This window comes from Tachypleus tridentatus, chromosome 9, assembly GCF_004210375.1.
Source record: "Tachypleus tridentatus isolate NWPU-2018 chromosome 9, ASM421037v1, whole genome shotgun sequence".
Lineage (NCBI taxonomy): Eukaryota > Metazoa > Arthropoda > Merostomata > Xiphosura > Limulidae > Tachypleus > Tachypleus tridentatus.
The window spans coordinates 126542742-126560563 of NC_134833.1; the positions used below are offsets into that span (position 1 = coordinate 126542742).

General features: G+C 30.5%; 1 pseudogene across 1 annotated transcript in view; it reads right to left on the reverse strand.

Moving 5' to 3' along the window:
* Positions 1-6258: 6258 nt before the first annotated feature.
* Positions 6259-17822, reverse strand: part of LOC143226310 (importin-7-like) — a 48345-nt pseudogene continuing 36781 nt past the window's right edge. The window contains exons 22-23 of the transcript XR_013014543.1: positions 16526-16642; positions 6259-7668 (exon numbers count right to left, since the gene is read on the reverse strand). The product of XR_013014543.1 is annotated as an importin-7-like (transcript). The remainder of the gene's footprint in view (positions 7669-16525; positions 16643-17822) is intronic.

Below are 17822 nucleotides of genomic sequence, written 5' to 3' on the forward strand. Positions count from 1 at the left end.
ATAACTTGCACAAGTTTCACTTAACTAATGATATGCCTAACTTCACAAGTACATAATATGTCAAAAGTGAATTCCTTTATTTGTTAATTTGCTTGTAGATACATTATTTATTGTACTTTGTTATAAACAGACTCAAAATCCATAGTACTAAACTAACTAACTAAATAATCCATCATCAAACTCTTTCAACCCCACTTGAGTTTTATGTCATTTAAATCATTTCCTACACCTTCATGAAATTCTTGTTGTTAGCAACATTTAAAACTCCCTCTAACCTAGAACAATAAAAACATAGCCCCTTCCTGGAGTGTAATATTTCTTGAACTGTACTACTATACAAAGATAACAATGGTACATTGAACTTAAACTTTCATAATTATAATGGTAACTTTGACATATTTAATAAGGTTCATCTGTGTGAATATAAACATAAGAATATTTGTATGGGAAAAATAAAAAATCTTTCTTTACTAATTTACTGTTCATATGCTAAATTCTATTGGTGGGTTTCTTTTGCAGGACTTAAGAATCTAAGATGGAATGACCTTTTACTAACACTTCTTGTCTTGTCACTGGGAGAGTTCACTCCCAGTAGATGGCTGGGAGAACTTACTGGTGGCTTCATCCCTGGTGGGTAATCTTAAGTGGTCTTGACAGAAACCTTAGATTCACTTGCTTTTAATGAAATGTTTTCTGAATTTAAAGTTTGCTGTTCTCCAGCCAGAGTGCTTCCAAAAATAATCATAATGGATAACCTTCAGGCTGCCTCTTTTCTAATTATTGTGTTTCCATCCTTCTTTTCACTGGAAGTTCAACTTCTGGTGCTACAGTTGTTGTGCAGTGTGTGGGTATTATTCTTGATGTTAAATTATGAAACTGTTTGAAGAAAGTCAACTTGCATTTATGTTTTTACATGAAGTTTACTCACAAAATGTATTTTCCATGAGTGTAAATTACCCATACATCATATATATAGAGGCTTTTTACAGTTGATTTAAATGTATCAACAACCTGGAAGAGCAATCAGAGTATTATTGTGTTTACTGAGTGGAGTAGGATCTAATAAACTAGATGTTAACTATTTAAATACATAAAGCAGCATACTGATTGTGCTATTTAATGTTATAGAATGCTGGTAGGGATAATGTTTTTCCATATATTCAGCAAATTCAGGTAAGGCACCACTTTTCCTCCTTGCCTTATTTTAGAAACATGCATGATAAACTTGCCACTATTGTCTTGTGGTTGTTACAGCTTTTAAGTGCACAAAGAGATGAATAGATTTTTGTTCATGCTTTGTGGTTCTTTGGTCTCGGGTACAGTTCTCATTTCCACACTACATCTTGTCTTTTCAGTTGAGGGGGATGTTATATTTGTTTTTTGTTTGTGGCAAAGCTATTAAGGCTATCTGCCACTGTCTCTGGATATTAATTGATGACCAGGGGAAAGTAACTGGCTGGCAACACCCTCTGCCAACTCTTGGGCTGATTTTTTTTTTTTTTTAAATCGGTGAATTGTAGAATTGACTATGACATTATAGTGTATTTCTGGCTAAAAGGGCAACTACCTTTGATAGTCAAAGGTGTGGCACTATGTACTGCTAGCCAATTACCTTTTCTGTTACCAAAAGTTCAAAATTATGAGCGACAGTGGATATTTAATAGAGTTGCCATAACTCAAACATGTTCAACTTCAGATACATACCAACTGAACTTAAAACATAAGGCTAGTAATACTTCTGTTGGGGTAAGTTATACATGTGCTCAGAATGTGAGGTTTTGTGTAGTGGCTGCTGGCTAAATAACTGGCCATAATAATGCCCATTGTTAGTGTTTATTGTTTTGTCTAAAGATGATGTAGCTTTAACATAATATATTATTGTTTTGTTTTTCAATATTTACTGGAATGTGAATAACATATGGGGGAACTCCTGCAATAGAGTTGGTCCAAGTTTCATTTCTTTTATGTTCTATGATTGGAAACTCAGTCTCATCCAGGTTTGTGCCACTTTTATTTACAACTGCCACAAAGTAGTTAGTCCATGGTTGATTAGCTTCTGAAAATTATTCATCCTATCATTAGGCTGCTTGGTACAGCTTTCTCTTTGCACTTGCAAGAGGCATTTTGAGGGTTAAAAACTGTAAAGCCATTTGTAGAATGTGAACATCTATCTGATCATGTTAATCTAATACTAAAAACATCAGAACAGCCTCCAAGTCCTTGAAACATTAAATAAGAGCACAGAAAGATGAAGGCAGCTTTAATATCAGGTAATATAAAATATCTTTTGCAATCTCTGCAACAGCTAGTTAGTCCAAGTGAAAGGCCAAAGAGCTGTTTTACAAATCACCCTGCAAAGTCCATAAGAGTCAGCTGCTAAAGAAGGGACAGCTCCTAAAGAAAAATCAAGTTCACTGTTTATAGTGTGAAATAGAAATTAAGAATTTACATGGAATTGTGTAGTTAATTGAATGTGGTTGGGGTCAGTGAGATGGTCCAACCCTGTATTAGAGAAGTAATGTTGATCATGATTCCAGTTTATTAAGATGCAAAGTGGTGTTCATATAAAGAATTAAAATACTTTTGTCCATTGCACAGTTTGCATGTTGTACTTGCATAATCCCTTCACTCACTGTCCAGTAGAGGGTAACATGAAATGTTAACTGACATCATACACACAATACCATGTTGAATGGCACTCTGTGCATGATGAAAGGCATGTACATTGGACTGAGTTGCACATTTTAACACCTCGTAAGAATACTAACAATTACTTGTAAAAGATATAATCTGTTTAATAGATATGTGGGAGGACAGAGTGCAAAAAGATTAGTTTACAAAGTTCTTGTATGTAACAATAGCAATACAAATTTAAGATTTTTCTAAATAGGATTGTGTTGCCTTTGTTCCCTTATTAACCACCCAGAAGTGACTTAGGATGCACCACTGTAACCTCAAAACAAAGCAAAGGTGAAAAAATCACCTATCTCACAAACTCCACCCTTACACAGTTTTCCACTTTGGTTAACTTTACCACTTTAATTTTTAGGTGTAATTTTATCGTACCAGCTAAATGTCCAGTTATGTATTGTTTTCCTTCAAGACATAAATCAATCCCATACTAGAAATATGGTAGATGAGTGTTGCTTTTTTCATTTTCAGTTAATGATCTTCAGGTCTGTAGTAGACATGGTGTGACATTATGACAATTTATAAATCACTTCCCTTCATGTAGTTTTGGTAAATTTTACTTTAGATATGCATTTTTATAATTTTTTATTATAATTAACTTTTGTCGTAAGTAGCTGATTAATTAGGAAATTAATAGATAACTTATCATAATTAAAAACATCATTCACATGTTAACAGCAACCTTATTGTAAGTTAACATGAAAAATCAACAAACTGCCTTTCAAAATTAGTTATCTTAGTTATGCAATTAAGATAATAGTATAAGAAATGGGTGTTTTATTGGATAATTTTATCTCTCAAAATTCTTAATTGTCTTCAGATATACTTGCCCTTTATGCTTCAACAATCAGGTGTTTCCAACAAAGGATTTCTCTAGTTCCAACAGTGTATTTACACTTGCCCAAGACAAATGTTTTATCTGGCTAGTCTGATTGATATTTTCTGTGTTTTTGATGAGCAAGAGTTCAAGAACCTCTGTGCCAAAACTGAACCTAATGGATAATTAAAATTATCTTTGAAGAAATTGCTGTATTCTACAGTAACATATATACATGTTTTTCACATTTTGTGTGACTTGTTACAAATAAAACATCTGGCAGTTTATGCTTCTTGACAACAATTATAAAAATTGAAAGAAACCAAAAAAAAAATGTTTTTAATATTTGTCTTGTTTTCAGGTGTGTGTGTTTTTTTGTACAGTGTTTTAGTGGTATCAGTCCATTCTACAAAGTTTCATCATGAATACTCTGCCTAAATAATCTATCAGTCCAATTAATCCAGTTAAATGATGAAGAAACTTTCTTCAGGTTATAGGGTTGTAATCTTCAGTTTATGCTCCTGGCCTTGTACCATCCTAATATAGTATCTCACTGCATGATCACTCATTCTTCCAAAAAAAAGCCAGAAGCTTGTAAATAAATGTTAAAAAGTAGATTTGGTTAAACGTTACACTTTGCATTCATTTAGTAATATATACATTCCAAAATTTATGTTCATTTTAAAATGCAAGCACAGAAGGTGATTTTATCAATTTATACATCTACTTCACAGATTTTGTAATTAACTCGAAGTTGGTTACTAAAAAAATTAAATTCTTGGAAGAATGAACCACCTGCAGTTGTAACCACTATTACTTAAGGTAAGGTTACTCAAGTAAATATTGTTTTCTCAAAATAAAAAAAGTACAACTTGTTCATTTAATTGTGTTTGTCATGAATTATTAGACGTAAAGTTAAATTGTTAACCTATTAAAGTGAACAGGGTTTAACTACAATTAGCTCTAGCTGGACAGGAATAGTGGAAAACAGAAGTGGTTATTTTCATGTGGAACTGAATATTTCCTTTAACTTATTTGATTTCAAAGCTTGCATGCTCTCCTGTAGTGTTTTCCAGTCTGTACTGTAAAATGTATTAACATATAACCCATCAAAAATGACAGGGCAAGTACTACCTCCCTCACCCTACATTTCATCTCTAATAATAAATAAATTTTGCAAAATAAACTTGACCAACATAAAGCCAGGAAAAAAAAAAACATTGGTTAATTAATTCCATTAGGAGCCAATCAATATTAAGATATGAATTTCTGATATAATCATGTTAGAATGGTTAGAAGAAATCAGATTAACAAATTCTAATATATAGACAAGCCAGTGTGTTTTGGTAACACTGTTCTGACAATGGTCTTTGTTATGTTGCTTAAAAACAAAATAACTTAATGTTGTTAGCCTATGTTCTGAATATACAGGCACCAAAAGTAGAGAATGTATTTTTATTTCTTAATTTAGTTTAAAATTGAACCGATATTTTTACTTTCGAGATAAATTTTACTTATTTGGGTCAAGGCTATGTAATCCTACACTACATCTTTACTTCAGGTTTATGGTACTAAATTTATGTTCGACAACCCCTTTACTTATCCTCCCATCACTAAAATATTAATGAGCAAACAGGAATTCTATTCTTTCAGGATAAATCATTTTGCAAAATAAGGTAGTGTGTGAGGTAATAGGCACTGGCTTTACTCAAGCATTAGAATCTAAGTTTTATTCTAGATTTTTTCTGATAGCAGTAGTTTTGTACTCAGAAACATTTTTTTATACTTGTACAGGTTAATTTGTAGTTTTTCAGTTAGATGGTGGCAGTGAACAAATGTTTTGTTGCTGAATTTTTAATATTTCTAATAATACTTTGATTTCCATGTTATAATTTTAATATCAGCAGCAAGGCCATCTTCTGTCATCATAAGTTATCCTTCCAAACAGTAAATAGTGTATTTTGTTGATCTGAATTATCACTGAGTTATACAATTATCACTTGAATTATAACTACTATTCTGAATAATGAGTTAAATTTATTAGTGTATCAAAGCCAGGTACCAGTTGTATTTAACCATCCTGTGTTCTTTTCAGTTCTATTGACTAGGTTGTAATGCATAACAGTATTAACATCAGTGAGAGGGTTGACTCATCCTTTTTCTTTTTAAGGGAATGTTTAACATGCAACTCCCACCTGAAAATGTTTAGTTTTTAATAAAGTTCATGAGGTTACCTCTTATTTTCAGAAACAAATTCTGTAACTTTAAAGGTTTCATTACTTTGTTTATGGGATCTATTTTCTTGTAGAACAGTTTAGGATTTAAAATGATCCTAGTTTACTGTACTTAAAAATATTAAAACATGTCAAAAAGAGGAAGTCCTATTAGATCAACTGCACTGGCCTATAGGTTATTCTAATCTCAGCATCTTTGATGATTATCAGTTTTGATCGACATCTGTTTCCTTTTTTTCTCTACTGGCTCAGCTTATCACAAAATACTTTGCAAGGGTTTGTACTGAAATTTTTTTACTTTCATGTCATGATGAAACTAGTGGATACCAGTAAGTTCCTCACTTCCTATTTTAAAACCAAAGCCCCCTTTTTTTTACTATTTGTACACACCCACTTGCATAAGCAACATAGCACACGGTAATGTTTTAAATTTTAATCAGGCAAAGAAACAGCTATGTTAATGTTTTAGAGCTCTTGATGCAATTATGTTACGAAATTTGAAATCCTAAGAAATCATTGCAGTTTTAAATTTTATTACTTCAAAGCAGTACAAAAGAAATCTCAAATCTACAAAAAGAAATTTTTTTATACAATCACTTTTGAAAAAGCTGAATGATGTAAATTTAAAATTTAATAGAATTTAATTTTTTTGTTATATTATTTATAAATCTTTGTTCCATAAGAATTATTTTCAGATATTTAATTTCAGTTAAATGCAATACAATCTCACATAGAACACTAAAAAGATATTGAAGACAAACTGAGTGGCTTAATGTTAAAAGTAACAAATATTTAGTATACAGAAACTCAATACAGTTTCAGCTATTGAAAGACTGCAAAAATTAGAGCAAATCTGGTGTATTTAACACATTTTAATCTTATGCTGCCTGGTATTTGTATGGGTATTAACTTCTGATGCAGTACTGAAAGAGTTGCAACTTGGATAACAATTAACTAAAACTGACAGCCGATAATTAATTACACCAACATAAATATTATCATACAAAAATATAAGTTAAATAGTTCTTTTGCAAGAAAATTTTGTCAGTCTCCTCTAAATAGTAGGCCTGGAGACATTTGTATTATAAGTTTAAAAAATTTTATAGAATGCACAAAATGTATATCAACTTGTTTAGAAAGTGATACATGGAATCTGATTTTCAAAGACTACACAACTTTGTAAAGCACTTAACTTTGAGCATTAAGGTTCTTTGGTTACTTTTACCTTCAAAGACGTTAAGAACACAGTAATCTCAATAAACCATATACACAGTTCTACACTTACAAGTGTAGCATGAGAAAAAAACTGAAAATTTACGTGTATATCTTTGTCAACAATGAAACATTTGCTAAAGCTGATTATACACTTAAATAATTTGATTACGAGCAAGAAACTAAACATTTTCATTAACTTTCACATTTTACAGTTACAGCAGTAAAAGAAGTGAAAGGCACACTATATTAGAAATTAAAACTAGATGGAAAAACATTTTCATACAGTCTAGTGTCATTAGGAACAGTAACCACAAAGGAAGACATTAGACTATGTCTTAACCTTTTGTGTTTTGAAGTCATTGAAATATTTGTTCATTTACCCAGATTTGCTATCTTTTTAAATATTAAAAGTTAATTGAAATGATACAGATTTTGCTTTTCAATATTGTTAAAAATCAAAACTTGAAAAGGAAACAAAAAATGGAAATTGATTGACATATAGAATATATGTTTAGTTACTTTAGTATATAAATATGTAAAAATTATTTTTACTTTCTTTGGTCTATAGACGTAAGCTTTTATAAATTTGCCATCATGCTCTTATGTATTAAAAAAGAGGCTATGAAAGTGAAGCATCACCAAAACTAAATGAAGTAGGAATCGTCTGATTGTGAAACACGTAACCTTCACTCATTTCAGTTCTTTTGGAATCTGAAAAGTAATTTCTTTAATCAATTTAAGAAATTAGTAAATTACTACAAAAATTATTTTAAAATATAATTAAAATGAGGAAAATACGCTGAACTTTTACAAACAAACTCTTATATGCCCAATATTTTTTTATGACTCCTATTACTTATTATCACAAGTGCTTTTAAGGGTTTAATAATTATATTTTCTCTTTAAAGCAGGTTATTACCTTAATATCTAATTGTTGTGTGTGCAAGCAACAAATGCTTGAAATGTAAAAATTAATTTATTATAAAAACAATTTTTAAAATACTGATCAGGATATTTCACCCAAAGCAGTGGTTTTCAAAGGTTTCTGTTACCAGACTACTTTGATGGAGCAAAACACCTGTTTTTGGGTGTGGTTTTGGCATTGTGTGTCAGAAACGTTAATTTTGGACTACCCTTTAAGAAAGACTATTCTGGATGGATATTAATGATATCACTAACTTTTGCTTTTAAATTCAATATTAAAAAAATATATATCCAGATGACACTCTTCATAGACCATTTAGTATTATAAACACTTTTTCAGTACTATAATATGTGTATGAAAGTTCCACATTCAAATTTACTTTGTTTTGAATCAATATTCTAATTAAATATTTCTTATATATTTACTTTGTTTTTAGATTATAATATGGAACATTTGTTTGAAAATGGCAAAGAAACTTTTTACAAAGAAAAAAATTGACAAAATTAAGTTATATTTAAGAGTGTACATCATAAAGAAATGCTTAATTAAAACTAACAGAATAAAAATGAGAGTTAATAAACATTATAAAGGATCTGTACATATAATTTGTCATTCTTCCTCCAAATTATTTTCATGCCTTAAGAGTTTTCTATATATGTTGGCTTTCTGTACTTTTGAACTCTTATTAATAGCATTGAGCATTTTGTTTAAGTGCATATCAAACTGAAAATACCTTAACTATATTACCAAGAGCTAAATCCATCCAAAGAACTGATATTTGTCTTCCCACATGGAAAATTAAGTATAAATACAATCATCCAGCAGTAGGAGACTGAACCTTGTTTTGGCATGTGTTATGTTCTTAATGTTTCTTAAATAATTTGAGGATGCCAATTATAGATCTGGAAGGTGCCATTGAGGATTTTAAGATATTAAAAATAAATTCCAAAACTGCAAAAGAGCATTCTAAAAGTGATGGAATGTGCAATATTATTTATAATTGAAAATGGTATTTTACTAAAATGACTTATGACAGAGTTGTATAGATATCTTCAGCCTGAATTTGACTAAGTCACAAAAGATAAACTAAATGTTCATTCACAATAGTGTTGTATATGTATACAGTGATAAACTACATTTGTGTATGGAATAAAAAAGTTTACATTTTCACACAGATTGTTACTCTGGCTAACATTTGTCAACTTTCCATGTTATATTGTAGGTAATAAATATTTCAATGCTATTCTGTAATTCAAGAAAACTATAAACAGAACAAAACTTTTTTCCATTTCACAAGAAACAATACCAATCTGTCATACCATAGAAAAATTTTAAGAGCAACAAAATAATAGTTGTCACATTGGTCAACAGATAAACAATAAAATACTATACAATGCTTATATAGTTAAAATTCAAGAATAATGGGTGCTATATCTAGAAATCACAAGATAACCCACAATGACATTGAATATGTTACATTTACAGCATTCATGACATGATGCCAGACATTTACATTTCAATGTCATCATCATGTGCTTATCAATGCAACATTTGACTAACTTTGCTTGTAACAGCAATTGTTGGAGTTGTGACATGTGCTACAAAGACAGCTGCTTTACCACACATACAAATCTTGCTGTGTGCCCCATTAACAGCATATGATCTGCAGAACCTGATGACATTTTCACTGATAGATGAACTTGAGAATTCATCCCATAGCCAATTGTATTCAGGAGGATTTTTAAGACCTGTCTTCTAAATGCATGTCTGAAAATAGGCACATTTCAACTATTCAGCAAGTGCCTTTGAATTTAGCATGAAATTCTTAGATATCTTCAGAGCCACACCTCATACTGCATATCAGACATCTATCGGCCTAGCAGCCATAACAAGAAAGTACAAATCCTGTTGCCTTTCAAAATGACTTCCAAGTTGCACAAATTTCAATAGTGTCAACAAGATTCAGAGGTGCCTAGAGAGCATATTTGCTACTAGTGGTAAAATTATTTGGAAGTACTTTGCAGTTTCTCCATTTTTCACTACTGTCCACTGTATTATTCATTAACGTGTGTAAGAGATTGCTCTTTAGAAAGAACTACATGAGAAAAGACATTATTACATCAGATAAGATTTTAATAAGTTATCCTCTTCACTGGAAATGCTCACCATTTTTGCACCATAACAAAACCTGTTTACCTGTGATATGTTCTCACATTCTATCAAACATGCTATAGTAATTTCTGTTTTATGGTGGACCAAATTGACATGATGTTTCTTATGATATTGAAAATTTTTTGTTCCATTGATAATTTTCTTAAATTATAGGATAGCTTTAAGGTATTTATTGGCCTACAATATAAAACAGTAAAATTATTGCTATGAATGATGACTGGTTTTGCCTGTAGTAGTAACATATGTGCATATATATATATATGTTATAGTGCAGTGTATCACTGGATATGCATTATGCTTACTATATTATATGAATTAACATGTACATTCAGACAGAGACCCATATACTTCATCCTACAGTTAAATTTGGGGCATAAGTTCAAGAAATCCTTCGTGGTAGTTTTAGTAGTAGTTAAAACACATTTTTTTTTTTTTTTTGAAAAATGAATGTGTCATTGTTAAGCTTAACTGGGCCTTTTTTTTTTTTTCATCATCAGCTCTACATAGCTCTTTCCAAGATATACTCATTCGATTGGTTATGAATTTGTCCTAAATATATAAAATGCTGTTGATAAAGGTTTTTTAAATAACTTCCAATAGAATTTAGTAATCCTTAGTTTTAGACCAAGTCTTGAAATACCAAAACTATATATTTTATCAAATTTATGTATGCTCTACTAGAAGAATAATCTTATTATGGAAAACAGATGTTCAGGTATGAATAAAAAGAAAAGGAGGAGAAAAACAAATAAACATAACTGTGTATTGGTTTAAAGTCTACTAAATATGACATTTATGGAAGCATGTTAATTTCTACATGTGTTCTTAAAACATAAAAGCTTTACCAAGTGCAAAATGTTTAAATCATAATTTTCATTGAATGCTGTAACAGCAAAATGATTTTTTTAAAAGCATAGCTGAACACGTTTTGTTTTTATTCAAGATTCATGTAACTTTTCTGTGATACGTTCTAAGGTTTTGTTCAGTAATTCAATGTTTTGTCAAGTTCTGAGAATTCATGCACAAGCATGGATAAACTACTGAAGGAAGAGTGAGTATTGACAGTGTCAACAGTAATGGAGATTTTATTTTAGAAATACTTTTAAAAAAAGCATATTCAGTTTTGTGTGGTTAGGTAAGAATGTGAACTAAGTGAAATATCATAACTGGGCACTTTGCTTAATTTTGATAGATTCAACCTAATACTATTGATAACAGTGAATTTTTACTATCAAAGCTAAGTTCTCAGACCCCCTATACTATGTCTAGACATTAAAATTGTTATCCTATTACTTTTAGAAGTTCAGATATTGCCATTGTGAGAACCTGAACCCTCATTGATGCTAAGGTGGCACCCTCTGGTTTATTAATTAACATTTTCAAATTATATAAACACTATCAAAAAACATTAAAGCCAAAACCAGATTCAAACCAAAATCAAGTTTTATAACTGGACTCTATAAAGATATAGACTTAAGTATATGTTATATTAACTTTCTCAATTGTGTAACCTATAGGTTATAAACATAACCTACTTGTTTAAAGTCTTTAGAGATTTAATCCTTCTAACCTTCATTACAGCGTGTATATCTTAAGATTTGGCAGTTTTTGTTTTTCAGTTAATCATATTAGTCTTTCATATAACAAAAAAAATGTTTTTAGTGAAGACCTTTAATAAACTAAAATAAATATTTGTCTGTGAATATAGAGCATTTGTTGTGAATAGTCCATATGCTAAATGATTTCCACATTAAGTATTTTTAATGAACTAAAATAAAGATTTGTCTGTGAATTTATCAATCATTTGTTTTGAATAGCCTGTGTGTACAAAGTGATTTCCATGTTAATATTAAAAATACTTTTATTCATCTTTAAAATCTGAGTTCATTTGTATAATCACTAAAACCTCCTAAATACATTTAAAATGTTTTTTTTTTAAGTAAAACTATTTTATCTATTATTTTCTGTATAAGTGGTTGGTCAATTTGATCAATCTTGTAACCCCCTAACCCAACAAATCAAAATTACTTTTTCTTTCTAAAATGACTTAAAATCGTAAAATGAAACTACATTCATTTATCCTAAGAAGCTTCAAACTTGTAACAGTATAAATTTATTTATAATTCAATTTTATTGTTTTACTGCCCTTTGAACTGTAACTACTATCTGAGCTGTTACAAGTTCTAAATCATTCAGGGAATATATAGCTCATGTTACACTATCAAATTATTTTATCTACAACCTGTTTGTATGTGTGTTTCATGAAACATTTTTATATTATTTATTTTACTTAATCTGATCTTAACTAACTGAAAAAGCTAATATATTTTACATTTTAGTTACTTTTATAATAATTAATAAAGAATAAATATGAAAAACAACAAATAAAATGCTAAATATGTTTAATTAAATAATGCACCAATGTCACATAGACTAATAATATGTAAGTATACTATTTCCTCTAACTTCCAAACTTTTCCTGGCTTTTTAACTATGCAATGAACCATTACAAATTCATCCAAGCCTTTCGTTAGCTTTGCTGTGGGAATGGAGCTTGTACCCTTAGAGAAATTGACAATTATCTGCTCAGAACACCAAATTATACAATACATCATTTGATAGATGAAAACCTTGGCTATCTGTTGGTTATATGTAATATATAATTAAACATAGGAGAGAACTATTAACAAATCCTGAAAGAGAGGATGTCACAGTTGGGGTCTGATTTTCTATTTTATACTTCTGTAACCAAACAAAATTAAAGGCTATAAAAATTAAGATTTTTGTGAGCAAAGAAGGTTTTATAGTAAGTAATTTACACTGAATTTTGTACATTTTGTGAAGAGTTGATAAAATTAGTGCCAATTTTATGTAGCCATCCAAGGGAAATTCAGAATTTTAAAATATTGCTTCATGGAAATAAGAACTTAAAATTTGTATATTATTAAGATATGGATTATTAGCTAAGATTTTATGCTATAGCAGTTAGTATAACAAACAAAAATAGTTTAATAACATGTTGAATGTAAGACGTTAAAACCTTGTGTTATTGCACTACAAAAGGACACCTGTGGCAATAGGGTTAAAATGATGTTTGGAGTCACTTCACTACTTCATTAATGTCCTTATTGCCAAATCTTTTAGTATTCTACCCAATATTCTTTAATCTTGAAGAAAGCCTCTCAGAATAATTCTCATCACAAAAGGCTGTCGTGGCCAACTCACACAACTTTTCTCTGCTTGTTTCCATAAACCATCTAGTATACAATTATGACAATTTTCCAACTTTTGTTTAAAAGAATAATTGAACAGAAGTACACAGGTCTACATCTGATGATATGTAAAGTATAGCTTTGTGTGGAATAGTACAAATAACTGATAAACGTTTCTAGATTGACAGCCTTCTTGACTATGTATGTTGCCTGGGACTTGCAAACAGCTTTGGCCACTGATCTGTGTTTGTGGATTCTCAGGTGTTAAAAGATGACATACTTTGATTACCATAGCTATATTATGAGACTTGTTGCAGATCTCTTTTTTGGATGGTCCTGATTTCTCAGTTGATCCATAATCCTTTGTTTTCCAATGCCATTAAGTAAAAGGGGTATCCCTATCTTGGATAATTTAAGACCCTGATCTAACCATATCTTTATCACCTAAGTGCATGACTGTTTTGTTATAAAGGGCTGTTACATACCCTTCCTAAAAGCAACAAGTTTTTGGTGGCATCGTACTAGATAAAAAATTACAAATAACACAAAAACGTAATCCTGATATATTCTGTTCCAGCACAGTTTTATATCAACTTTATTTATCATGTAACTTGCCAAACTGTGTATTCAAGTTCAAGACTATTTTAATATAATGCACTTCATCTTGTATTACCTATCTTTGATCTTTTACAGGAAAAGAAACAACTTGGGAACAAATTTCATTCACAACATGTTGAGATTACCAAGCTTCAATGATGTTTGTAATGTTTTTGCTGTAGATCTGGCTGTCTAATGTGCAGTTAGATTGTTTCAATAAAATGCTATCCAAGAACCAGCATGTACAAATTATACTAGGCATCACACCTGTACTTCTAAACCCATTGAACTTTATTTCTTAGTGTAGGTTAAACTGACTGCTTATTAGAATAATACTTAGAAGACATCTGTGTTGCATTAAAACTAACAACTTAAAAAAAATTTCATAATTAGATTGTATATAGCCCTTGGTTCCATTTGTTAAATTTGGTATATTCCATATTTTATGTGCAACACCATGCACTCATCTGTTGATTCCTGCTAACCAAGAAGTTTCTTTAGTTTCCTCTGTCTGTCTGCTCTTCTTTATACATGTATATTTTTACTATTACATTCTATTTTATCAAAATGCTGATTGCTAACCTCTTTTCCTTCCAACAGTTTTAAATATTTATTTGTATTTTCACATTGTTTGTTTCGAATTTTGCACAAAGCTATACGAGAGCTATATGTGCTAGCCATCCCTAATTTAGCATTGTAAGACTAGAGGGAAGGCATTGCCAACTCTTGGGCTACTTGTTTACCAACAAATAGTGGGATTGACCGTAACTTTATAACGTCCTCACAGCTAAAAGGGCAAGCATGTTTGATGTGACGGAGATTCGAGCCTGCAACCCTCAGATTACGAGTTGAGTGCCTAAACCACCTGGCCGTATTTTCACATTTCATCATGCTCAAAGTCATTTGTTCACCAATCATTGCTATTTTATATTGATAATTCTTGGTGTGGCTGATATTCAATTTTCTGACAAACATTTTTACTTGAGACAGTACTATGAACTAACAAAATACACTCCACCACATGGTTCAAGAGTCCCTCCCTTTATGATTCATAGAGCCCCCACTGTATTGAATACATTTCTCAGTTATCTTTAATTATTTCTAAAGTTATCCCAAGGGGGAGGAGTCCATACATAAAAACAAACCCCTGACAGGGTACCCATCCATGACACCTGAATATATGTACCATTTTATCCTGCTAGCTTGTGAATGGGGGTATGTACACAGTTTCAAATTTTGTTCCCCCAGAATCAGTAGGGGTCAGAAACACAAATCAAAATACCAGATTTGGATTCAATGACCCTGTAAACCTACTTCTAGATTCCTTTCATGCCTGGGTCACCTTCTGGGTACATTTTAGTGTCCCTTGATATAGGCTATACTTCACTGATAATGGCATCCCCAGACTAGCTGGAGCCCATTTGTTAAGTTTGGTCCTGCTAGCTTCAAAACTGTGAGAGGAGTTTACTGATAAATAAACACACAACATAAATTAATATAGGAGATGGTTAACTCACCAAATCAAACATCTTCTGTACTTTTTGTTTTGTAACTACAATGTAAACTTTATACATATGTTTTGCAAAACAATTTAAACTAACGAGTAACATGTATCAACATTCAACTATACAAATCTCATTATAGTGGTTAAAAATATTCTGTATTTTCAATCTGAACTGCATATATATCATATGCGAGCTAAATGAACTTGTTAGTTTGGAGCACAAGTATCCCTAATTTAAAGCTGTTAACCAGAGGGAGGGGCAACTAGTTAGCAGTGTGTCACCAAACAAGTGGTTACTGTTAAGTGAAACTGACCATCTCAGATTGTCCTCACAATTTCAAGTGTGAAGTCATATCAGCAATATATTGTAATTTGACTCTTCTGAATCCTATATATGACCAACAACCTGGCATACTAACTACTAGGCCTTTTCCCCCAGCATCCTGTTTGACTTTTTTTTTTAAATAATCAAAGGGTTAGAAAGTTGTTACATATAAATCAATTACATAGGATCTAATTTTTAAAAAAGTATGAACATAACAGTTGTTACAAAATAAAAGGATAGAAAAACCAGAGAATCAATATTACAGCAATCATGGTAGTAACTTGATTTCATTGTATATAGAAATAATTTTTCAAAATACTACTTCCCATAACTTGAAATAAGATATTCACAGATTATAGTGCAACATCAATAAGAATTTTAACAATAATAAACTGGAAAAACAACTGTACATATTGATTCCAGTATAAAATATACATGTAACAAAATTAAACTGTAGAAACAAAACATGTAATCCTAGGGTCACCAGAAAGGTCCATAAAGCCCAGATTTTTAAGCACATTTTTCAGGCTATTTATGTACCAAATTTATTACAGGTGAATAACTTTGTTAATTACAGGATCCCTAATAACATGAGTCACATTAATTTTTTTAAAGAAAGACACCATCTTGTATTGCAATTAATTCCACTAATAACTGCTGGAATTTCCTGTATTTTACAAAGGTAAAGTTTTTTGGCAATTCTTTACCCTGTGTTCTAGTAGGTAGAAAAACATAACATTAATCAATATGTGGACCTCACTGGTTGTTCAAAATATGTAAATAAGTGGCAAATTTGATAGTTAAAACACTTACACCAAAGAAGACAATATTACCTGCTATGGCTTTTCTTTGTTCTGCAAGGGAAAACACATCCTGTAAGGCTTTCCACTGTTGGGTGCTAAGATCGGCTGTCAAAGCAACATACCACTGGGGATTCATATGTTCTAGATCTGGAGATTATACCAGGAAAATTACATTCACAGTACTGGTTTTGCTTTATTTGAAAAAAAACCAAAACTATTTCATAAATATCAGTCAAATAAAAGTTACATTTTTAAAGTGGTTGAAACAAACTTGTTAGTGAAAAATATGTGAAACCCATAAACAGTACAATTTTTATTCCCAATTTATGAACTAATTGATAAACATTTACAATATATATTAATACTTTTATAAAATGTTTTATCAATACACTGCTTATATTAACTAAGCAAAGCTAAATATGAAATTAACCATTATTCAAGGATAAGTTGTAATGAATACTCCCATTGAACTTCATGTAACATTTTTTATCATTAAGGAAAGGGCTTGTTTTATATACTTACTTCTTACACGTAAAACATTAAGAATTTTCTGTGTGTATTGTACTGAACATTCTCAGAATCTGGCTTACTGAGAAGTTGTTTCTTGTGATACCATATTTGCTAATTCGGCTTTTATGCTGGACTTAAGAGAAAATACGAATAGTTTAGCTACAATAAATGTTTATAGCACAGAATAGTAAAATCTTTTTCAAATAATGCATAAAAATAATAAATTCTTGTTATTACTTTGTCATCATGGAAGATTGCCAAAAAGAAATGTCTGGATAGCTTGGTAAACATAATACATTTCTAAAAAAATACAAATCTTTGATATTTTTGTACAATTGAAACTGTAATGGATATGTTTTGAAGTGTTAATTTAGGACACTGCTAGGCTTTTAAAATGAAAAAGTGGGCATTGTTTCAACCTATTAATTTTGTAAAGTGGAAATTTGCAAAGTATTTTTCATATGAAAATTCAAATTTAATTAGGTCTCAAAAAATATCAATTTCAAATTTTGTGATATCTGTGCATCAGCCAGTACACTTCTGCAACAAATGTAGGAATAAATTATCTCAGGAGAGCTGGTATGGGTATTAACACTTTTATTAATATAGCAGAGAACAACGTTTGACCTTCTTTAGTCATCTTCAGATTAATCAGCTGTCCTGTCATCACTAAATGTAGGAATAGGTTCAAACTGTAATGTGTATTCTGAGCAAAGCTTGTGTTTTATAAATAATGCTTTTATTCTTGATAAAATAATTATACAAAGTTCCCAACATTCATCTGATTTAATACTATAGTATTATAGTACTATTATAT